General features: G+C 39.9%; 1 long non-coding RNA gene across 1 annotated transcript; it reads right to left on the reverse strand.

The window, feature by feature from the left end:
- Window positions 1–3,859: 3,859 nt before the first annotated feature.
- On the reverse strand, window positions 3,860–21,910 carry LOC134298263 (uncharacterized). Its single transcript, XR_010005241.1, has 3 exons — window positions 21,724–21,910; window positions 8,506–16,537; window positions 3,860–7,006 (listed from the first exon to the last, which is right to left on the reverse strand). It is a non-coding gene; the product is annotated as an uncharacterized LOC134298263 (long non-coding RNA).
- Between the last annotated feature and the right edge of the window lie 2,824 nt (window positions 21,911–24,734).

Below are 24,734 nucleotides of genomic sequence, written 5' to 3' on the forward strand. Positions count from 1 at the left end.
ATTATTTCCCCTGGAGAATGGTGGATACCACTATACTGTATAGGGCATGAGGGATGCAATTTGCAATATACAATTCCTTTCTCTTTCTATGATGTGCTCCCCACCCAGATTGAAAGGTAACCAGTTTAGAAAATCATAAGGAATATTCACTTAGAAATCTGGTTTCAGGCTTGGTTATGAAACAAAGAACTTTGGTTGTCTTAGTGAATGACCTACCCAAGGAAACTGACAGTGTGTGTGTGTGTGTGTGTGTCCATTAGTTCTGCTGGACCACCTTATTATATGGCATATTCATCTTTTATCTCAAGTTTTTAAATACATTTGTACATTTTAAAATTATCGGGTCATCATCTTTATACAATTCTATTTTTTCTCCAAATTCTTCTTGGCTAGGTCTCTCATTTTGACTAAATATATTCTTAAGTTGTATATAAGCAAGTTAGGGCCCTTCCACACAGCCATATAATCCAGAATATCAAGGCAGAAAATCCCACAATATCTGCTTTGAACTGGATTATCTGTGTCCACACTGCCATATATTCCAGTTCAAAACAGAAAAATTGGATTTTATTCAGCTGTGTGGAAGGGACATCAGCTAAGGTCTTTGACTTTCTTGACAATCCTCTCATCTGTCATCTATCTTTTTCATCATGCAAGAGGGTTACAAAGACAGCATTTTCTGTTCAGGAACCATCATTTTCTGCTCAGAAAATAATATTTCTGTACATGAAAATACAACATTTTGCATATAATTAGTTTTAAACTGAATAGTCCGGTTTTAAATATTTGTTCCCACTGAGAAGGATATTGCTACAATTACTTCTTGCTCCTTCAAAAATGAGATTAGTAAAGAATTACGTATCCATATAATTGCAATTTCTTTGTCTTTTAACAGTAGCCTACTTGGAGAACAATTGTTGAACACTTAAGGATAATTGTTGAAAAGCAGGCTATACATTTGACAATTAAATGAAACAACCTACTTCTGCCTATGCAGCTCTGGGGACAAACCAGTAGCATAGCCTTAGGCAGGTAGGAAAAGGAGGAAAAGGTCTGTTATGTTACCATCTGGAGCAGGGAAAAGGCACAAAATCATAGGTAAAAGTGCTGTCAAGAATGTAAGCTTCAGAGCCATCCAACTCCCCCCCCCCCCCCTAGAAAAACTAAGCAATAACAAATCTACCATGCATTCTAATTCTTATTAAAATAAATAATCAAACTGTCCTGGACATATATTTTAATACATATAACCGATAAAAGAAGAACTATGTAAAAACTATTCAGAAATTTAAATGCATATAAGCTATATAGCAGCATTCCTTTGTTCTAACGCTTTCTCTCATAGTATTTCAGCACTAAGCATTCAATTCAGCTTGACTTCATTGTCTCCTAAAAATAACCACTGCTCTTTTTCTACCTGCTTGTGAGTTAATAATCATGGTTGACTTGTATATAATAATGGCATTCCACATTCCTCTAAAAACAATCCCCAACTGATCATTTTGTTTCACATTATATTTTCTGGTTGATTGCTCCTTCAGGTTAGAGTTAGTGATGGGTGAGTTGACCCTGTCATAATATATAATTTGCCAACCAAGGTAGAAATTCAACATTTTAAGTTCAAGCAGAAGTTTTCAGTTATTACGAGATCTTGAAGCAGCGAATTACATTTTACAGTAACACAGGGTGGTCTGAAAGTATTTTTTTAAACCATTTCCAATGGGAGCATTGGTCTTTTTTTGTACTTCTTTTGGAGACATCTGTCACAAGGAAAGAGATATGTGTTGAAAAATAAAATAGTTGTGAAATAGTTTATTTCTGAGTCTGTTTCCCACATAGTCTCCAGTGTGTTAACAAGAGTAATGTGACTGCTTCTAACTGTGAGTGGTCTCCTTCATTTTGCATCTTTTCACCTTAAACATTGCTACTTCTTTCGCTTTTACTATACATCAAAGCTGTGTTTCTAGGTCATCAGTTCAGGAAGACCCCAGGCCAAAACCCGAGACCCAGGGACGGGCCCCTAGGGATGTCACAAGAGGTGGGCGCTGCTGATATGGTCAAGCAATGGTACATTAAGCATTAACCATAGATGCTCGGGATCTGTCATTCAAATAAAAAAAATCAAAGTGCAACCAATGAAAAATATTTCTGTGACTGGGAATTCTGTTGTCTAAGCTCTGCACTAGAGAGGGGGAAAACAAGTAAAGCTTTTTCAAGCACTTTTAAAAACAATATTGCAAGCATGGATTGTAGGCTTATATGTCATGCTTCAACCAAATAAACTTTAGATAAAGAAAAAAAAAGATTTCACAAACTGCTATATAACCTGATTGTTTAATCCTACCTCATCCTCAGAATAATCAAATATTGGGATGGGATAGGGAGAAGATGAAACACTGCTGCTCAATTTACAGGGCAACCTTATCTATTATGTCTACTCAGCAGAAGGTTCTATTAAGTCAAATGAGACTTACACTTTGAAAAGACTGATAGTAACACAGAGTGGTATATTGTAGGCATGGTTTCAAAATTTTCTTTTGGAAAGGGAGATCAATGGATAAAGTGTTGGCGAAGCAAAGATTTATTTTATCATGTTGGAAGCGAATTGAGGCCAGTCACTTCTGATTTGAGAGAATTGTCCATCTTTTCAAAGACGCTGACCAGAGGATACCCAGATGTCTTACCATCCTGCAAGGGGCTTCTCTCATGTCCTTACATGGGAAGCTAGGGCTGACAAAACGGGAGCTCATCCTGTCTCACGGATTCAAACAGCCAACTTTCAAGTCAGCAGTTCAGCTGACACAAGGGTTTAACCCATTGCGCTATTGTGGCTCCTCAAACAAAGTTGGAATGAAAGGGAAGAAAAGCATATATCGATAAAGAATGGAGAAGTAAGAGCATGAGTGGAACCAGAGAAGGTGGGATAAGATGGAAGCAACTAGGGAATGTGAGGAGGGGATCATCATAGGCTATCACTCGTGGCCACGTATGATTGCCTTCCAAATGTAGGGTCTTGGGGGTGGGTCTGTAGGTGACTGTAGAGGCCGATTCTTGATCTGCATGTTATTTTGCAATTAGGAATTCAATTTCCAGATGGAAGGCAACCCCATCAAGGGTTGTCTTGACATGCTTTCCTCTTGACACATTTCTCCCTTTTGCCCTCCATGTGTGCCTCTTTTACACAATTACACAACACCTTTGGTCACAGCTGACCAAAGAGGAGGGGGCACATAGACACATACACACAAATTGGGGAGGAGGGGGAGAGAGAGAAGAACAGAATTTTCATGGTGGTGATATGGGAATGCAGAATGAGAAAGACTGCATATGTATGGAGGAAGAAGAGAAACACATTTGAGGTGAAAGGAAAAACTAGAAAGAAAAGGGAATACAAGTGAAAGAGGGAGAGGCTCTCACAGGCCACATCTACACTGCATTATATGAATTTCAGATTGCATTATATAGCCTGAGAAGTGCTGAGCTGGCGTGAATGAGAAAAACCACAAATGCAGAAGGTGGAAAGGTGGTGAGGTGCAGGCCTACACAAGACACAATCCATGGGCCAGATGCAGCACCTGATAGGACTCTATTTGGCCTGTGACCAGTCCCAGGCTGTTGCCCCATGAGGCTATGAAGGGTCGGTTAATGGACCAGGGAGCTCTGGTTCTTTCTTTCCTGCCCAGTCCCTCCACAGCACTTGAGTGAGGGAAGAGAGAAAGCAGCTACTGGGGGGTGGGTGTCCAAAAACAAGCCGGGGCATGGGGGGGGGGAGGATGCTCCGAACACAGAGAAGCCAAAACATACCACCACTAGCACTGCATAATAATAATAATAATAATAATAATAATAATAATAATAATAATAATAATAATCAACTTTATTTATACCCCACCACCATCTCCCCACAGGGACTTGGGGCGGCTCACATGGGGCAAGGCCCAACCAGCACAATTTACAAAAACAGCATAAATACATTGAACAATATACAAAAAAAAACCCCAACACAGTAAGACAATAAAACAAGAGTTAATACAGCAGTGATAATATCAATCAACCATCAAGTACAATTCAGTCGACTTCATTGGGGGGGGGGGGGGGGGAGGACTGCAACAGCAATATAAAAATAACATCATCAGTTAAAATACCAGAATAAAAGGGACCTAATAAAATTCAGGATAGAGTTATAATGCCAACTGAGGCTGGTCATCCAGTGACAGGTCTCACTAAAGGCCAACCTAAACATCCAGGTCTTCAGTTGTTTCTTGAAGGAGGATAGAGCACATTTACTCATACACACACCAGCACAGTTTGGCCATTCCAGTTCCTAATACCTGCCACCCAGTGTTATGTGTGTGGCACTCCTGGATGGAGACTGAAATGCCTTTCCTCTTTCCTCTTACACCCTGTCAGAGGCATACTTTCTCCTGCATTTTCCTTCCAAGGGTAGCTTCTTTCCTCAATTACCATCTCTGTACCAAAATGAGAAGGAGAAAGCACAAAAAAAATCAGAAGAACAGGAAGAGTCTAAGTAGAGTTGAGTCACCACAAGGTTAAGCAGAAGTGGTAGGGCCATGCTTGCCTTTGCTTGCCTGGACCAGAAATCAGTGAGGGACTTAGTTGGAAGCAAAAGGTTTTGGTTACTTCTGGAGAAGGGGGAAAAGTTCTTCCTTCCCTAATCCCTGAAAAACAGATTACAGGTTGAGGATCCCTTATAAAAATGCTTGGTACTAGAAGTGCTTTGGATGTGTGGTTCCTTCCTTCCTTTCGGATTCTGGAATGCAGCCTCTAGTCTGTTTTCTGTTTGGTCTGTTACTACTGCCAAGTTGTGTAAACCTGGTGTGGAGGAAAGGATAAAGCCTTTTTGCTCTGTCTCACATAGAAAAAGGCTTATAAATTTTAGTAACATCACATAAAGGAAAATGAGGAACAAGGAAAGGGGGGAGTTTGGTTTCCATCCAGCTGTGCCCTTTAATAATCACATTCTATTAAATAAACAATTCTACAGTCCTTTCAGAAAAAAATGGAATTGAAATAAGCTGTGACGGTCTATAAGTTAAAAGTTCAGTATATAGATGTCCAGGACAAATAGCAGCAGGTATACTTACTGTTTGTACTTATCAAATATTGTTTATTTAGAGAACCAACTTTACACATTTGCAGAAATAAAAACTAAATGGAAAATATGGCTTGTTCATATAGCCACACCTGTTCAAAACATAGGCTTGCTAAATTTAGGGTCATAAAAATCTTTTACAAATGTATGCTGATTTTCTAGAAATTTGGCAGTCAAAATCCAAAAATGACCTCAGATTTGCTCTATCACATTGAGGTTTATCACAATTTGCTCTGATTTTTTTCATGTTTGAATATCTGACTGAAATAAATCAGTAATAAAATTTATGAAATAATGGTGCAATGTGACATTTCTTTTAAATTCAGCATCCGAAAATGTATTTAATACAGTTTTGGATGATGTGTTTTTAATCATTGTTTTAATTGTTTTTATTTGTTTTAATTCTTGTTTTAATGTGTTTTTAGCAATTGTATGTTTTTAAAGCATCACATTGTTGCCGATATGTGAAGCCGCTCTGAGTCCCACTTGGAGTTGAGAAGGGCGAGGTACAAATGTGGTAAATAAATATAATATAATATTGAAAGATTTTCCATTGCAGACCTGTGAATTTTTCTGTGTACATTTACAAGTATAATTATTACAAGTGTTGTTGAATAGCTGAATTTGGGCAGAAGATTTCTTTAACAGAATTGGAAAAGCCTGTGTCTTTGTAAAAGGCTGTGTTGATCTTACAATTTGAGACTGATCCTAAGCATACTTGTCCAGAAGTTTTCACTGGCTGATCTCTCTTTCGGCTTTATCTACGGTATGTCAAGGAATGATCATGAAGATAGAATGAGGAAAACATCTATAGACTTCATCAGACATTCTTCAGGCTCCTTTTCCATGCGCTTAGGAAATGAAGCCCATGGGAGTCCCACAGAGGCCATCACATGATGTGAGGGCACTTCCGGTCGGAATTCGTGGAGCTCCTTTTCCTAAGTACATTGAATGGAGCCTGAAGCCCATCTTCAGGAGTTGGGTATTACCCGACTCCAAACAGGTTTCAGATAGGTGAAAGTGGGGGAAAGACAGGTACAGACATAGGATGGTTGGCCATCCCTCAATACGGGAAAGATGGGAGGGAATAGGGTAAGATGGTTTCCTCCACTCCCCCCCCCCCCGGTTCCTCCTAACTCTGATTTATTTATTTATGTATTTACTACATTTATATGCCACTATTCTCATCCTGAAGGGGACTCAGAGCGACTTACAAGGAGATAATCATTACATGCCGCACAAACATACAGCCAATAAATAAACAAATTCATGAAAACCAAAAAGTTCAAAACATATAACACACAATTAAAACCAATTATTAAAATTACGTAATCCAGGTTCATAGTCCAAAGCTGTTCCAGTAGTCATTGTACTATTTCATAATCACCCATTGAACTGAAATCATATAATTGCACATAATCACTTATTGCACTGAAAGTTATTGCTTGAAAGCTTGGTCCCACATCCACATTTTCAGTTTCTTTTTGAAGGTCAGGAGGGAGGGAGCTGATCTGATTTCACTGGGGAGGGAGTTCCTCAGCCTAGGAGCCACCACTGAGAAGGCCTTGTCTTTCGTCCCCACTAACCGCACCTGCGAAGGAGGTGGGATCGAGAGCAGGGCCTCCCCAGAAGATCTTAACTTCTGAGATGGTTCACAGAAGGAGATACGTTCAGACAGGTAAGCTGGACTGGAACCATTTAGGGCTTTATAGGCTAAAGCCAACACTTTGAATTGTACTTGGTAGCCGACTCACAGCCAGTGGAATTAACGTAACACGGGGGTTGTGTGCTCCCTATACGGTGCTCTGGTGAGGAATCTAACTGCCTGTTGGACCACTTGAAGCTTTTGAACAGTCTTCAAAGGCTGATGAAATCCTTAGTCTTGTTCATTGGCTGGAAAGACAAGATATAAAGACAAAACTTATTAAAATTAGGTTTTAACTGCTGTTTTCATATGTGGAGTTTTCCTGGGATTTTATGTCAGCATTTTTTTTGTTTTATGGAGGCATTGAATGTTTGTTGTTGTATGTTGGAATCTGCCCTGAGTCCCCTTGGGGAGACAAGGCGGAATATAAATAATAATAATAATAATAATAATAATAATAATAATAATAATTGACACAACAAAATTGTATGACACAGCAAACAAGATAGATATGCTGGATTTCGTATCACAAAATCACAAGTCAAACACTTCCTAAGCGTTTAGGACTTTGTGATATATTTTCGGATGATGCGTGCAGATCCCAGTAGGGTGGCCTTTTGCAGTTGGCAGATCGTAATTTTGTCAATGTCTATTGTTTCCAAATGCCGGCTGAGATCTTTTGGCACAGCACCCAATGTGCCGATCACCACCGGGACCACCTGTACTGGTTTCTGCCAGAGTCTTTGAAGTTCAATCTTCAGGTCCTAATAGCAGCTGAGTTTTTCCTCTTGTTTTTTTTATCATTTTGACTGTCACCTGGTATGGCGACATCAATGATCCAAACTTTTTTCTTTTCCACAACTGTGATGTCTGGTTTGTTGTGTTCCAGAACTTTGTCAGTCTGGATTCGGAAGTCCCACAGTTTCTTTGCGTGTTCATTTTCCACTACCTTTGCAGGTTTGTGATCCCACCAGTTCTTTACTGCTGGCAGGTGGTACTTGAGGCATAAGTTCCAATGAATCCTTTGGGCCACATAGTTGTGCCTCTGTTTGTAGTCAGTCTGTGCGATTTTCTTACAGCAGCTGAGGATATGATCAATGGTTTTGTCAGCTTCCTTGCACAGTCTGCATTTTGGGTCATCAGTTGATTTTTCAATCTTGGCCTTAATTGCATTTGTTCTGATGGCTTGTTCCTGGGCTGCAAGAATCAGGCCTTCTGTCTCCTTCTTCAGGGTCCCATTCATGAGCTATAGCCAGGTCTTCTCCTCATGATCCATGATGTTGATGATGATGATGATGATGATGATGATGATGATTAAAATTTAAAAAATGGCATTTAACATTGTAAGGGGTATGGGAACAATTATGAACAGAGAACATGCATGCTCAATCCAAAAATGAGTTCTTTGGGCCTGTTGACTATAAAAACAACTCTTGTGGACAGGATAGACTGATGAGTTAATGAATGGCTTAGAAAAAAGCAAGATTCATTTCTAAGGTAAGAAACTACTGTTTTCTTTAAGTAGCAATAGTAAGAGTACGAATGTCAAAACATATCCATCTTTCCCACACTGAAGCACACATAATGAGTGTGGGGGAGGGGGAAGTAAGATTCCCCTCTCTGTTTTTTACATTTCTATTTTATTCTGTTATTTGTGATTATTTTTTTTATTTCCCACAACAGTATCCCTCCTCACAAGTTAGCAAAAGTGGGACAGATTTTTAAAGAGTGCCAGGCTCCCATTCACCTTGTCAATTTCAAGTATAACGCTTCCCACTGATTTTCCAGTGATTTTGCCAGGATGGTGGTATCTCAAATTCTCCCTGGCCTGAAAAAAAAGCAATTTTAAGGGTACTGACAACAAGCAGCCATTCACTGTTCGCTCCTCTTCTCTTTTTCATTCATTCATTCATTCACTTTCTGAAAAGGAGAGTTAAAATAGAAAATATGCATTAACATAACAATATTACATGATAATAATGGCTTACTATATGATTTGCACTAGCCGTGAAGTGCTACGACTGACACACAAGAATTATGCTTTTCTCACAGGTGGAAACCTCCTCCATGATAATTAGCCTGGTGTTAACATGGCTGTATTTCAGATGGTCAACGAGGGTCATTGTGTTCATTGAAGCAACACGGGTGAGCTGTAATTATTTCACCAGTGCTTATGGTGCCTATGGTTATCTTTGTGTTTTGAAATCTAATTTTACCACTATTCTTAGATTTATTTTGATATAAGTTTTAATTAATTAACATTTCTGATAATATATTTTTTTCTTTTCATCTATACATACATATATACATGTATATATCCATTCAAAATAGGACTGAGGTGACACAGCAGGTTTAACCACTAAGCTGCAGAACTTGCTGACCAGAAGGTCAGCAGTTCGAATCTGTGGGACGTGGTGAGTTCTTGTTGCTAGCCACAGCTTCTGCCAACCTAACAGTTTGAAAACATGCAAATGTGAGTAGATCAATAGGTACCACTTCAGCGGGAAGGTAACGACATTCCATGCAGTCATGCCGGACACATGACCTAGGAGGCATCTACGAACGATGCCGGCTCTTCGGCTTAGAAATGGAGATGAGCACCAACCCCCCACAGTTGGAACGGACTAGACTTAATGTCAAGGGGAAACCTTTATAATAACTTTATTTTTATATCCCGCTCCCATCTCCCCAATGGAATTCAGGGCCAACAAGCCCAACATCATCATACATTAAAATACAGTCATGATTTAAAACAATATAAAACAGTAAAAACAGTATAAGACAGCATAAAACAGCATAAACATACCATGTCCTTAGAACCTAGGGCATAGTACAAAATATGTAAGGGTGAGCTTGTGCAGACTCTACGTGAGGCTCGAGGATAATAATATAGGGCGATTTTATCCACTCAAAAGAAAATCATGCAATGTCCACTAAGACTTTGCTCTTGTTATGTGCTTCTGAGTCATCTCCGACGTATAGTGACCCACATGTGAGATTTTCTTGACCAATTTTTATGCAGAGGAGGTCTATTGTCCTCCTCTCAACCTGAGGGAATGTGCCTTGCCCATTGCCAAGACCACCCAGTGCATTTCAATTGTTGAGCGGGGATTCAAACTCTAGTCTCGTTGAGTCCTAGTCCAACATTCCAACCACTAGGGCATACCAGCTATCCCAGTGAAACTTACTCCCTAATAAATGAGCTTGGAATGGGAGCCTTAATTGGAAAGTTGCTAGCGGTTTTGAAGGTCATCTGCAATGGAAAGTTGGGATATACATTTTCCATATCACTCAACAATTCCCTTTTTGTTGTATCATCTAGTTTCCATCATTGCCTTGAGGCCGTTACTGGATGGTTGCGTGCCAGCAGGTTGAGGGTGAATCCGGCGAAGACAGAGATCCTTTGGCTGGGCCGTCCAGGTGGGAGGGAGATCCAGCTGCCTACCCTGGATGGCGAGACACTACGTCCGTCATCTTCTGTAAAAAGTCTTGGTGCTCACAATGGAGGCCCAGGTCTCTGCTGTGAGCAGATCTGCGTTTTTCCATCTACGTCAGGCTAGGCGACTGGCTCCCTACCTATCTAGGAACGACCTGACTACGGTGATCCAGGCGACGGTCATCTCGAGGCTCGACTACTGTAACGCCCTCTACATTGGCCTTCCTCTGTCAATGATCCGGAAACTGAAGCTGGTGCAAAATGCGGCGGCTCGTCTTCTCGCTGGGGTGCCGGCGAGGTGGCGTATCACCCCAATTCTACAACAGCTGCACTGGCTACCGATTGAGTACCAGATTACTTTCAAGATACTGGTTCTAACCTTTAAGGCCTTGCATGGTTTGGGGCCGGCGTACCTGAGGACCTGCTTATCCCCCTACCAACCCCAGAGATTACTTCGGTCCGAAGACCAAAATTTGCTTGAAGTCCCTAACATACGGACTTATCATTTGTCTTCCACTAGGCAGAGAGCCTTCTCAATTGTAGCCCCTCATTTATGGAATGCCTTGCCAGTTGAAACCCGAACTATCCGAGACCTACTTGCCTTTCGGAAAGCCTGCAAAACCTTGCTCTTCCGACAAGCTTTCAATGGGTGAAAAACTCGGGGCTATGTCTGTTTTTATTGTTGTTTTATTGTTGTTATTGTTATTTTAAAGCTAAGTGTATTGTTTTAATCTATTTCTGTAAACCGCTCCGAGCCAAACTGGGAGTAGCGGTATACAAGTCTAATAAATAAATAAAAGCCACTTTTTTACAAATTCCATTAACCCAGTGGTTCTCAACCTGTGGGTACAAATATGTTTTGGCCTTCAACTCCCAGAAATCCTAACAACTGGTAAACTAGCTGGGATTTCTGAGAGTTATAGGCCAAAACACCTGGGGGCCCACAGGTTGGGAACCACTGCATTAACCAATGCAAACAGACAATTAGGACCAGAGTACAATCATTATTTGCAGCTGCCTGTATTTGTGGATCTGACTACCCTGAGAAGCTTCACCAAAGCTGAATAGGCTACCTGCCTTGTGTCTTTGCCATGGTTTTTTTTTCATCTTTTAAAAATCCCTATGGTTTTTACATCTGTTTTCATGCAGATTGAAATGGGCAACAAATGTTTTTAAACAACTGTAACTACAGCAGAACATTTTAAAGTTTCGAAAGTTCATGAATTTTTTTGTCTCAAGGTCTGAGCTGTGGCAGTAAAAAAAAAAAGCATCAAATTGCTCTTCCAATGTATGCTGATAGAGAAAGCCTTTTGTAAAAAATAAATAAAAATCCTCTACTTGGAAGTGGCATGAGTGCCTCTTGTCTTCTATCAGTGACTCTACTTCTTCTTTCCCTGTCTAAAATTGTGATATTTTGAAAATATTTCAAAGTTCCCCTTAAAAGCCTAGCTATGCTCAACTCAAGGTCCCCTTTTCTGGTGCTGAAGTGCAGACTCTATAGTTACATCACTAAAAGTAAAACACGATTTCTAGTTTACAGCTCCTAATTTGTGAGTCACGACCCACTTTAAAAAAAAAACAATTTTCTGCCCTTTACTTCTTTCTTGTTACTTCGAAAATTGTACTTAGGTTTCAGAGCAGTCAGTGCTTCTCCGCAACATGGCAGCATGAGTGCTGGGTCCCTGTTGCAAGAAGCCACTCATCAGAAGGAAGGAAAACAACCTTTAGATGTCCAAAAGATAAGCAAGCTACAAAAGAATCGCAAGCATGCTGGCAGGGAATCAGGCTGGTTTGTGTTTCCTTGGTCCTACAAAGGCATTGATTTGTTACAGAGATGTATATATCATAGTGAAGACACTTGTTAACTCTAACCGGAACCAACAGGGTTATTCAAGTTCAAAAATCAGAGCATTCATTCTCATTAAATTCCTTGGATCAGAGTATTCAGTTTTTAAAATGAATATTCACATAAGAATTCACACCCTTTGAGAAACTTTTCAGGCTTTGTGTAATTTGCATAATTTGTAGTTTGCAATTCATTCATTTGTAATTCATTAGTTCATGGCTTTGCAATTTGTAATTCATGACTTTGCAATTCACACATAGCTGATGACTGCAACTTGCTATTTTTATATGTACAAAATAACATACTTATAATGCGATGCAAAATCTTGTTAATTAAATGATGCAATACCATGTGAATAGAACAAAAAAAGACTAAATGGTATAAATGAAATAATGAACTCGTGAGAAGTGGTCTCCTTTATAAATTCTGGGAACAGTCCATCGAGAAGGAATCCAGCACATGCTCCACTGAAATTAATAGGGGACTGCACAAAAACACAATAATTGTTCAAAGGCATTTCTGGCAGCAGAAACCCAACTGAATCACACAGTTTGATTGCAGTATTTAACTGATAGAGTTACAAGTCAAGAAAGAGGTTTGGCTATTTATATATTTTAGCCTTTTTGAGCTAAGGAGAGAATATCTGCCAGGAACTCTTTCTTTTATTGTTATTATTGCTCCATCTGGATATTGATAATGTTTGTATCTCTCTCTTTTGTCATTTTGTTCTTTATGGCAATTAATTTTGTGCCTATATTTACTAACTTAATTGTAGTTATTTTTGTTCACAGTCTGACTTTTAGGCTGGTAAGTAAGTCAACAAATGATCGATGTAAATCAGATACAAAGTACAAACTAAAGGCATCATTAAGAACAAGTAGGCTTCCCTTGGAACATGGGAGGCTTCCTGTGTTCTGTAGAAAACCATGAGGCCAAGTCATGAGGCGACACTTCCCCACATGAGACCTCATCCATGTGATGAGATCCTAAGACTTAGAAAGACAGCCATGAAAGGGTGTGCAATTCAGTCAAAAGGCATCCTGTTTTTTATTGGCTGAGAAACAGAGAGAGATAAACTTCAACTCCCATCATGCTCCGAGAGGAACTTTTCAATGGCCACCCTATGCAAGGGCTGCTGGGAAAGCGAGTTCCCAGGCCCCCTCTAGAGGAGGAGGGAACTTTCCAAGAAAAAAATGGACGGAGGCTGCTTTTGTGAGGAGAGAAAAACACACGGTAGATCCCCAGACTACAGGTATTTTGTGGATTTAACTCTTTCCTCTCCAGAACCAAACAAATCTGGCTCTTTGAATCCATTTTACTGGGATTTTCACCTCCCTCCTCCCCATTCTGTTTTTGATAATTATCAAAAACGGCCCACCAAAAACTACAAATCTTTTTGTTAACAGTGATTTGGGCCCAAGCCTAGAAGGAACTAGATCACCAAAACTGAAACAAATGTTCATAAGTCAGAATTATCCAGGCCATACCATTTCTGAATTCTATATACAGTTTTGAAATCTGGAAGCCCACAGCAAGAAACATACCATATATACTCGAGTATAAACTGACCTGAATATAAGCCGAGGAACCTAATTTTACCACAAAAAACTGGGAAAACATTGACTCCAGTATAAGCCGAGGGTGGGAAATTTCAGAAATAAAAATAGATACCAATAAAATTACATTAATTGAGGCATCAGTAGGTTAAATGTTTTTGAATATTTACATAAAGCTCAAATTTAAGATAAGACTGTCCAACTCTGATCAAACCATTATTCTCATCTTCTTCAATGTAAATATGCTTATGTATCCTTTCAATAATAATAGTAAAATAATACATGTAATAAAAATGGAGTGAAATAATAAATGCAATAATAATAATAATAATAATAATAATAATATCAGAGTGAAATAATAAATGTATTAATAATACTGTAATAATAAAAATAGAGTAAAATAAATGTAATAGTAGCAACAATAATAGAGAAAAATAATAAATGTACAATATATTCTCGAGTATAAGCTGACCCAAATTTAAGCCAACCAGGACCCTCACCCGAGTATAAGCCGAGGGGGGCTTTTTCAGTCTTAAAAAAAGGGCTGAAAAACTAGGCTTATACTCGAGTATATACAGTAACTCATTTGCAATGTGATGCTAGAGAAGAGTTTTACAGACTGCTAAAAAGACAAATGAATGGGCCTTAAGGCATATTAAACTTGAACTCTCATTAGCACTGAAGATGACTACAGTAAAGCTAAAAGAAACTCCTTTGTCACAAGTAATACTTTGGACATACTCTGAGATTATATGTCTTATTGGGAAAAATAATACTTAGTAAAGTAGAAGTCTGTAGGAAAAGAGGGAAACTGCACTACAGGTAGATTGATTTAATCAAGGATGTCAAATCCCTGCATTCACAAGACCTGAGCAAGGTAGTTGATGACCAAGGATCTTGGAGATCTCTTATTCATAGGGTAGCATAGGTTGAAGTTGACAGTAAATAATAGCAATAACAACAAATGAGAAGAAATGTACAAAATCTCTCTTGCTCCGAGTTACTACTTTCTTATGAGGAACTCTGCATGCCGAGACAAGTATCGGTCGAAACTCCCTTTCATAAAGCTTATAGATGATCCACCACAGACTGATAAAGTAATCAAGGAAGAATTTCATTTGCAAAGAGGCAATTTATAAACTACTCGCATACAAGAACTGAAGATTAAATTTGCAGAGCTCAGACATGTTTAAGTCATACTTTGTGTTCATAATAAAGATACAGCCTTGACAGATAACACAATGAATACAAAGCTCCTCTTGACAACATAAACCCATACATACCTGGATCACCTCCACAAGTATTGTCATTCATGTTCAATTTGGCAAAGATTCTTTACATCAGTTACTTGATGAAGACAGTGAGAGTAAGAATTCCTGAAAGTAAGCCGTGTTAGCTTCTCATGGTAAGAGTAGAGAAATCTTGCTAACAAATTTATTGGAGGCCATAATCTTACACCAATAGTTCCCAACCAATGGTCCGTGGACCACGGGTGGTCCCCAAGAAACAAAAAAGTGGTCCACGGGGGTCTTTCCCAGAAAACCCAAGTCGGCACAGTGTAGTTGTTGAGGAAGTGGCCCCGCAGGTATAATCCCCCCAAACACACACCTTTCCCCTTGCGGCCCTCCCCTTCTCCTTCATCCCAGAGCCTTGACTCCTGTTAGCACTCGGGCTTAGAGTGTTCCTCTCCTCTGGCCCAGCCAAAGGGAGGCAAGAATGCCGACGTGCTCCTTTCCATTGCTTCCTCATTAGGGGCCAGTGTTGATGGAGCTATCCCTGGCCCCCATCTTCACTTCCTGCGAGCTTCAACTGCCTCCTCCTTTTTGCAATCCAGTCTATAAATGGGGTTTCCTTCCTTGCCACAAGAGCAGGTAAGGAATCAAAGATACAACCCTCTTCCTTTTGGACAATTTCAATTCCTTCCTTCCCTGCTCTTGAGGAGGTTGTTGCTTCCAGAGCCCCGTTTTCAGTCTCCTCCTTGCAACCCAGTCCCCTGCCATCTGGGCTGTGAGGATGGATCTGACATCGAACAAAGTGTGGGGGCAAGAATAGAAGTGTTGGATCCTTCCTTCCTTGCCTGGACTTGAAACTGCTGTTGCCAGAGCCCCATTTGCAAACCCAGGTTACAAGAGGCTGGGTTACAAGGAGATTGCAAATGCAGCTCTGACAGTAGTCTCCTCAAGCACAAGTAAAGAAGGGTCCAACACTGAGCAAAGGGAGGCAGCAGGAATTGTAATATTGAATCCTTCATTTCTTACCTGCTATTGAGGCAAGAAAGGCAGCCCTGTTCACAGGCTGGATTGCAAAGAGGAGGATGCAGTCAAAGCCTGCAATTCAGTGAAGGCAGGGGCCGAGGGAAGCTCCATCACTGGCTCCTCATGAGGAAGCAAGAGAAAGGAAGGAAGCACTTGGGTGCACTTTTTCCCTTTAGCTGAGCCAGCAGAAGAGCTCTCTGGAGCTCATTCTCCCAGACTAGATCTTGAAGCCCAAGAACAGCAGCCTAATACAGTATTTGGACTTCAAAAGCCAGTCTGGGAGTCTACTACTATCAAAGTCCAGTATGATATTACTCAGTGCCATAACATGTGCATGGCATTGAGCAATAGTATCAATCCAAGGATTCCCTACCTACCGTAGTGAAAGAAATACAAACTCAAAAATCACATTCATTTTTTTCATTAAATCTCATTATGGTTTTTTGTCTTTATCACAAAGTAAAAAATGTATATGTGAATGTTAATATGATTAAGACATTCTAGTTATTTAAAAACTTTTAAAAATTATTTTTGTCCGGATGGTGGGACGATGAGTTGATTGATCTTGATGGTCCACGATGTATCCAGTTTTTGCCTCAGTGGTCCACGTTTTCTTAAAGGTTGGGAACCATTGTCTTTCACACTTTCGGATTTGTCCTCTAGTTAAATCTGCATGGTATGATGTGCTGGAGATAAAAAAAGACAGAGTGATTCACTTGCTTGGAGGGAGAAGTGCAGGAGAACTTGAGACCCAAGTCCCAAAAATGTGTTCCCTGTACCAACCATTGGAATGGCAGCTCTCATATCCCAGTAACTATTACAATGCAAAGTACAGAAATTGAGGCAAAACTGATCAAGACGTTATCAATGCTATGTTCCTTTGCATATGTTTTTCTATATTGTACTCTGAGACTGGAACTCAGTCAGCTGTCTCAGAAAAAAATACACTATATCTCAGTATTCTTTAAGTTTTATAATATTTGTCTTTTTATCAAAGATAACATTATATTTATTAGCAGCACTGAAGTCTTACAGATTTGTTGGTGTGATATTGCTTCAGTCAGCATTTTAAATATTAAGTAGTAATGAAGCCCCTGAACACATTAATTTAAGAATATTTGAAGGCTGTACAAAAATTATTAATAGCACAAAGACTGCAGTGCTAAACCAGGGATGAGTCCAGCTAACCAGAGTTGAGACTTGCTTCTCAATAGACATGGCATAAAATTGTACTGTACCTGTCAGTTCAAATAGAATGTTAACTGTTAATAGTGCTAAAGTATGCAATAATTATCATTACAACTAAAACACTTAATTAACTTGATTATAGATCGCACTTCAATTTATATTAGCACTGGAGTATGCTAGTATTAGCACCTTATTATGCAAAATTTGGGTTAAGATGTGATCATCTATTTCATTCATACCTCTTGAAGTGTGTTTACTTTTCCTATAGAGGCCACAAGATCAGCTACAAGAAAAGCACCAATAACAAGGGAACTCATTCATCTTGCTTTGGATGACCTAAAAACACTGATTTATTTTATCATAATTTGAATAAATTGCTAAAGTAAAGAGTGAAAGTGATGAAACATTTAGTAAATTAGAACAGAAAATAAGGTTTAGAAGCTTTACATTGCAATTAACAAGGGAAAGTTAGGCTTTCAAGTATCTGCTGAAGAACAAAATACGATGAAAAATGACATGGAACAAATTCAGTCCAGTGTTCCTACTGCAGAAGCCAAAATATGAATATATGAATGAAAGATTAAGTTTCTAGATCCTGACCAGAAGGTCATCGGTTCAAATCCATGGGATGAGGCGAGCTCCTGTTGCTAGCTCCAGCTTCTGCCAACCAATAATAGTAATACAGTAGAGTCTCACTTATCCAACACTCGCTTATCCAACGTTCTGGATTATCCAACACATTTTTGTGGTCGATGTTTTCAATACCTTGTGATATTTTGGTGCTAAATTTGTAAATACAGTAATTACTACATAGCATTACTGTGTAGTGAACTACTTTTTCTGTCAAATTTGTTGTATAACATGATGTTTTTGTGCTTAATTTGTAAAATCATAACCTAATTTGATGTTTAATAGGCTTTTCCTTAATCTCTCCTTATTATCCAACATATTCGCTTATCCAACATTCTGCCGGCCCGTTTATGTTGGATAAGTGAGACTCTACTGTACTACTACTACTACTAATAATAATAATAATAATAATAAGCTTTATTTATGTCCCACCACCAACTCCCAGAGGGACTTGGGGCAGCTCACAAAACACTCAAGGTGTAACACAAAATACAAAATATAACAAGTGCAAAATAAAACTTAGGTAATAAATAGTCAACATAACATCATAAATTCACAGTACCCCAGCTAAAAACAATAAAATACAGCAATTGCTGTAGGTAAAACAGCAGTATTCGACCTCAGAATTGTAAAGTGCTAAAAAAGAGTCAATGGTCCTCATATGTATTATAAGAGAGTCTAAACATGATCGAAGGCTTTGAAACCTAGCAGTTCGAAAACATGCAAATGTGAGTAGATCAATAGGTACTGCTTCAGTGGGAAGGTAATAGCACTCCATGCGGTCATGCCGGCCACATTACCTAGGAGGTGTCTACGGACAATGCTGGTTCTTTGGCTTAAAAATGGAGATGAGCACTACCCCCCAGAGTTGGACAAGACGACTCAATGTCAAGGGGGAAACTTTTAAAACCTAAGTTAGGACAAGCAGACCATAGAAGCAAAAGGGAATAGGCTTAAGATAATAGGTATTGGGTTGCTATGAGTTTTTCGGTTTGTATGACCATGTTCCAGAAGCATTTTTTTCTGACATTTCACCTGCATCTGTAGCCGGCATCTTCAGACCTCTAAAGATGCTGGCCAAAGATGCAGGCAAAATGGTAGGAGAGAATGCTACTGAAACATGGCCATACAATCCGAAAAACTCACAGCAACCTAGTGATTCAGGCCATGAAAGCCTTCAACAACCCACAATAGGTATTAGGAAAAGACAGGAGGAAAAATCACTGATTTTTAAAAAATTTAATAGCTTCAGCTATAGGGACTGGAATGGTCCATTTGCAGGGCTGCATAGTGTGGCAACAGGTTACCATCTTCCCCTCCTCATCTTTGGGAAGATCAGCAAATCAGAGAGCGCTGGATGCCCGTATTTCCTTGCGTCTAATATGTCATTGAATTTATTGCGGACCTCATTTTTTAAACCCTGTAACCCCCAAAAAATTGCTGACAAATGCTTTTAATTGCCTTGATTCAATGCTATGGAATCACGGGGGCTGTAATTTTACAAGGCCTTGAGCTTTCTCTGCCAAAGAGTGCAGATGCCTTGTGAAACTAAAAATCCCAAGATTACAAAGTAGTGAGCTATGACAATTTAATTACAGATGACATCCCTCAAATAGGAGCTCCAGGTGCTCCTGAAGCATCTTCTCCTATTGCTTTGGTTCAGCGCTAAGATTGCCCTATTACGCTAATCTAACACGCATGCACACCCTAATTTTGGCAAGGTCATTTAGCCAAAAAGGTGAGCGCTAGATTCAAGTAAATGCAGCAGTGGTTCTCAATCTGTGGGTCCCCAGATGTTTTGGCCTTCAACTCCCAGAAATCCTAACAGCTGGTAAACTGGCGGGGGTTTCTGGGAGTTGTAGGCCAAAAACACCTGGGGACCCCAGGTTGAGAACCAATGAATGCAGTATCTTCCTAAACCAGAATGACAGCACAAGATCCACTTAGATCTATGCATACGGGAATAAAAGCTTCTCTAAAACCAAGGTTTTGGTCACCTTGTTTTTGAATGCCTTGCCAAAAAGAGAGTTGAGGGAGGGAAAAAGCTATAGTAGGAGAAGAATAGAAAGAAGGGGAAGAAGAAAAGAAAAAAAGACAAAGGAGGAGAGAAGAAAAAGAGAAAGAACAAGGGGAGTAGAACAGAAACTGAAAAGCAGTGAAGCAACAAATATGGTTTAGAAGAAGGGTGCTTTTGTGGAAAGCAAGGAAACATTAGACAGGTTTGTCCCCAGCTGAAAGCCCCTGGTGGCACATTGGGTTAAAGCCTTGTGCCAGCAGGACTGTTGACCGATAGGTCAGCATTTTGAATCCAGGGAGAGTGGGTGAGCTCCCTCTGTCAGCTCCAGCTCCCCATGTGGGGACATGAAAGAAGCTTCCCACAAGGATGAAAAAAACATCAAACATCCGGGCATCCCAAGTGGCTCCTGACACACACACACACACACACACACACACACACACACACAAACCTGAAAGATCAACAGCAACTCCTATCAACAACAGTCCTTCAAGCACTTACACACAAGAACTCCTTTAAGAGATGTATAGAGCATATGTGATTGAGTAAGGGGTCTGGTAAGTGGTTACAAGAAGGCTCCTCCCCACTGCCAAGTGGTAGCATCAGTTTTCAGAGCTGAAGCACAGAGAAGCTTTTTCACTCAATATCTGGACCAGAAGTCCCTCTCAGCTACACTTGCGGATTCACTGTAACACTGCTATACTTGCATTACGAAGGCAGACTTTTGCATCTTGAAGGAATTTCTGGAGAGTTTTTGTACGGCACATCTCTGGTTGAGGAAGATCCAGATTTCAGGATCTGTGGGGAGCATGTGCTTTGGGGCTTTCAGAATGTGCTGGTGAGCACAGCATTGCCCATTACAATGAATGGAACTGAGGATTTCTAGGGATGTGATATTTCTCACAATCTTTCCTATGTTTCTTATTTTGGTGGCTATTATCAATTAACACTCCTTTTGTTTTGAAAAAGGGCCATATCGCTTTTCTGTTTATCATTCTATACTAATACTAGTGGCCTATATGCCGAATATTGAATTTGCCTCTGTCTCTGTATAGAGACAGCATCAGTTCCTGGGCAGCTAGATAAACTAAAAAAATTGGGAAGAAGTTAATACAATACACAGAGTGGAGATAAGTGCAAAATTCAACGTTTAGGCCACAAAAAACCAAATTGACAGATATAAGATAAGGGATATATAAGTTGAACATGAGCCAGCAATGTGGACCCTCAGTAAGGAAGCTGAATACTATTTTAGCATATGTTAATAGAAACGTAGTTTCCAAGTCGAGGGAATAGAAGCATAGCTTTCAAGTCGAGGTCCTATATATGTTATAGTACTGCATTCAATTTTGAATGCCTTGTTTTAAGAAGGCTATAGACAAGTTGGAACAGGTTCAGAGGAACGCAACGAGATAATAAGTGATATGGAGAACAAAACATATTCAGAAAGATTGAAGCAGCTTGGCATGTTCAGTCTGGTAAAGAGAAGACTGAAAGGTAACATGGTTACACACCCTAAATATCTGAAGGGTTGTCACAAAAAGAGGGGGATACACTTGTTCTCTGCTATTCAGGGTAGGGCCAGGTGAAATGGTTTGAAGTTACTAGACGGTATATTTCAACTGAACATTATTAGAAGGAACATCTTGATGGTAAGAATGGTTTTACAATTCCTTAGAGAGGTGTAGGACCTTGTTCGCATTAGCATTTTATAGTGCTGGCTCCTGCTTTCAACCATGTGGCTATCTCCTGCAGAATTCTGGGGCTTGTAGTTTAGGGAAGCCAAGGACCCTCTGGATGAGAATTCCAAAAGCCTCACCCTATACTAAAAGTCCCAGAATTCAGCATGAGGTAACCAAACGATAGGAGTGCCTGCTTTAAAATGCTTAATGTAGTATCATCTGTAGTTTTCTTCTCTGGATATTTTCAAACAGAGCCTGGATAGTTAACTACTAAGCTTGTGCAATTTGTTTGTATGCCTGTTAAATTTGGATCTAATTCGGATCTAAAGCACTTTTGAAGTGAGTTCCAACTCACCTGCTCATTGCCTTCCCAATATTAAGAATTTGAATCAAAAGGAGCCTTCGTTTCTTATGTCTCGGATGCCTTCGGATGTAGCTGTGACCAAGCCCCGCTGAGAGGTGAAGCCAAACATGCTGGCAAGCCTCTCAGCCAATCAGGGTTGACAGAGGAGGAAGGGGGGGGGGGCGGAGGCATCATTCTTGTAGTCTTTTTTAAAATGTTATTTTAAAAACTTTGAAAATTCCCAAAAAATCAGTGGATGGGTGAAACATTATGAAACTTGATAGGCAAAGAGTGATAAATATGTTCTACCACTGTAGCAAGTTTCACCCCATTAGCTTTAAAAATGAGGGAGAAAGAATCCTCTGAATTTCCCCCATTTATAATAATTTAATGGGAAGCGAAGCAACGCCACATGCCTGTACTGAACTACATTTCCCAGGATGCGTTGGGCTAGAGTAGCTATCAGTGGCATTGAGAGACAGTCTAATTATTATAATACAGTAGAGTTCCGGTTATCCCCTGAGGCAGCAACTTCCAAGCCGGACGCTTGGCAGGGAGGGAAGAGAGTTTTCTTTCCTGGCTAACACTGGGCTTAACAGCCCCATAGAAACCTAGTCTGGTGCTTGGCAGGAATGGAAGAGAGTTTTCTCTCCTGGCTAGCACCAGGCTTAACAGCCTCATAGAAGCCAAGCCTGATGCTTGGCAGGAATGGAAGAGAGTTTTCCCTCATGGCTAGCACCGGGCTGTTTTGAGACAGCATGGTGTAGTGTAGTGGTTTGAGAGTTGGACTACGATTGTGGCTTGATTCCCCACTCAGCCATGGATACCCACTTGGGTGATCTTGGGCAAGTCATACACTCTCAACCCCAGAAAACCCAATGAAACAGGAAATAACACTTTCAAATCAGGAACATATTTCCTTATTCAGAGGCTGATGGCCATCTCTCAGGAGTGATTTGATGGTATGCTATGATTTCTGTTCCTGATTGATAAATGTCATTTCCTAATTGGTTCTGTCATAAAAACATGGCAAAACTTTATTACACTGTCTAAACTTTGTCTTTACGCAAGCGACATCGTTCTATAAAAAATAGCACATTATGATTTGTTGAGTTTCTCTCCACCAATTTAACAAAGTTTCAGCCACAAAAACAAAGTTTCTGAAGTAGAACAACAACTTTCAATGTAAAGACAACCCAGGCAAGAAAGGAAAGAGTCCCAGGAATGGTGCTTCCTTAACCCCGTTGCTCAAACCCATACTCCCTTGAAAGCAGGAAAGAAAAGGATCCCAGGAATGGAAAGGGGAGCCTTGTTAGTTCCCCATTGCCTCCAGTTGGCCAGATCTTCCGGCTTCCTAGCTGAAAACACATATTTCCATTAGCCGATTTTCAGGAAGGTCCTGAAAAACAGATCTGGGTGCTCGACAAAATTTGGATGACAAAACTGGGTTGCCTTCCTGCTGAATTGCACAAGCTTAGTTATAGAGTTAGATAGTTTCAATGACTTGAAGTGTCCTCCCTCTATGGGTGTATCTACACTGTAGAATAAATGCAGTTTGACACCACTAACTGCCATGGCTTGGTGCTATGGAATCTTGGGATTTGTACTTTGCTGAGGCACTGGCCCTCTTTGGCAGGGAAGGTTTTGTAAAACTACAACTTCATGATTCCATAGCATTGAGCCTTGGCAGTTAAAGTGAGTTAAATTTCATTCATTCTGCAGTGTTGATGCATCCTATGTCTTCCTATCCAGACACCCCGATGATATAACTTTTAGGTATTTTTCTTCACCTCTTCTTCTTCCCATGTATTATCACTGAACCTTCCAAGATGTAACTAGAATACATCAGTACCCCAAATTACTATCCTGTCTTAGACTGGAGTTCCTATAATAAAGCTTAGTTTCTTTCTTCAAACCATTATTGCGTTTTGCTCATTAAATCAAGCTCACTAACTGCTGCATGCACTCTTAACAACTCTTGATTCTGTGATTCTATACTGGCAAAGTAATAAGTGCACTGAATGCAATTTTTTTTTTCAAGATCTATATTTCAGCTGAAAAATAAATGAAATAGGTGAAGTCCTTATAGTTGTTCCTATCACACACACACACACATATTTGTGCGTGTGTGTGTATGTACATATGCACGCGCACACGCACGCACACACACACACAATTACACTGAATTTGGCTTCCAGTTTAAAGCATTATAGAACCATAGAGTCATAGAACTGAAAAACATCACAATGCTGAAATGTGGTTGAATATTTTACTCCCTTAGAGTGATCCATACAAAACTCTTGTGTTATTTACTCTATACTCTAACTGTGGGATATACTGGACTAAATGTTTAGACAATGCTAGTGGGCCCAGACCCAGCATTCTATAAACGCTGAGTTAAATATCTAAGGTGCTCATTAAAGTTCCTCCACTTTTTAAATCTCAGCTGTACACTATAGCCTCTCCAAGAGGTTTCTCTAAGCTTGCACTGTAATTTGTAGTTATAGTGATTATCCTGTACTCTCCATAAATAGCAGGGTTCTCCTCCCCCACCTTGTGAGCATTTAAAGGCAGTGTTCAACCTGCTGGGTAATTACCTTCCCATCCATCATCAACACAATGAAGGAGTCCAAAGGGGAAACTATGACAAGCAAAAGGACTAACATCAGTTGATTTACATGTACTCTACACTATAGATATAAACAAATTTCCATTCCTAAGAAAAATGGAGGTAGGAATAGGGCGTCTATTACTGAATTCAGTATTTTCACAGAATTGCAGCCCCCAGGATTCATGATCATTTAAAATTGATATTACAATACTGAAGTTTGTAGTGTACATGCAGCTACAGTGCCTTATTATAGTACAGCAATGACAACTGTCCAGGCCACTAAAGTGGACAGAATGATACTGAACAGTAAGACATCCCGATCAGAATCTAAAGTATTACTTGTCCGTTTCTCCTCTTGTGACAACATATATTGTTCCCACACTCTGTGGACAGAAACAGACTAGGTGGAAAC

Source organism: Anolis carolinensis, chromosome 4 (genome assembly GCF_035594765.1).
Source record: "Anolis carolinensis isolate JA03-04 chromosome 4, rAnoCar3.1.pri, whole genome shotgun sequence".
Lineage (NCBI taxonomy): Eukaryota > Metazoa > Chordata > Lepidosauria > Squamata > Dactyloidae > Anolis > Anolis carolinensis.